A 1,090-nucleotide genomic window follows, 5' to 3' on the forward strand; every position below is an offset into this window, starting at 1 on the left:
GTATTGGCAATGGCGCAACACTGGAAGGTACCAGCTAGATACGGAGATGTTCCTAATGCTTACGTCAAAGCATTCGCTGAAGTGGAATTCCCCATTTATATTAAGATCCCACAAGGGATGAAGATACGGGATCAAGTATTGAAGAAGTTGGTGATTTCTGTAAATGAAATTGTATTGTTACTACTTTAAAGCCTTTACGGCTTGAAACAAGCCGGTAGTTTATGGAATCGGTTACTTAGTACAAAATTGATCGATTTGGGATTGAAGCAATCGATTGTTGAACCATGCTTGTTCTATAAGAAGGATGATCGTGGAGTATTACTCGTTGGAACATACGTGGATGATTTATCGGTCACTGGGACTAATTACGACTTAGTGAACGAGCTGCTTGATTCACTGAAAAGCTTACAAATCATGGACTTGGGAGAGTGAACAAGTTCTTTGAAATGAGAATCATCATTTATTGGTCAAGAAAACGTTATTGATGACCTTTTTAACCAATATGAAATGAATGACGCAAAAATTACAAGAATTCCCATTGATTCTGGACATTTATATGACAAATCCAGCCCTAAACTGCACGATCCAAAGATTCTCAGGTCAATAGCGGGAAGTTTGTTGTGGATTTCGCGTTGCACGCGTCCAGACTTGTCATTTGCCGTTCATAAGATTACGAGAAGAACCCATGATCTGAAGGAACAAGACTTACAACCTGGTAAAAGAATTCTACGATATTCAAAGGGAACAAAATGTTTGAAGTTAAAGATGAGAAATCAAGAGCGAACTAAAGGCTTACCTGATGGTTTTATCACCGGTTACTGCGATGCAGACTTCGCTGCGGACTCTGAGGACCGCAAATCCATGATTGGAGGAGTGATATTTGTAGCAGGGTATAATGTCGGATGGATATGTCGAAAACAGGCATCAGTGTCGCAATTAACGGCCGAGTCTGAATTCATAGCGGCATCGGTCGTAACAAACAAATTACATGGACTTTTCAATGTGTTGGATGAAGTTGGCATTCAAAGAATCCATAACTGGTTACTTTTTGTCGATAACCAAGCAGCTATAGTACAATTGAAAGGAGAAA

Source organism: Plasmopara halstedii (assembly GCF_900000015.1).
Source record: "Plasmopara halstedii genome assembly, contig: Scaffold_2386, whole genome shotgun sequence".
Classification (NCBI taxonomy): domain Eukaryota; phylum Oomycota; class Peronosporomycetes; order Peronosporales; family Peronosporaceae; genus Plasmopara; species Plasmopara halstedii.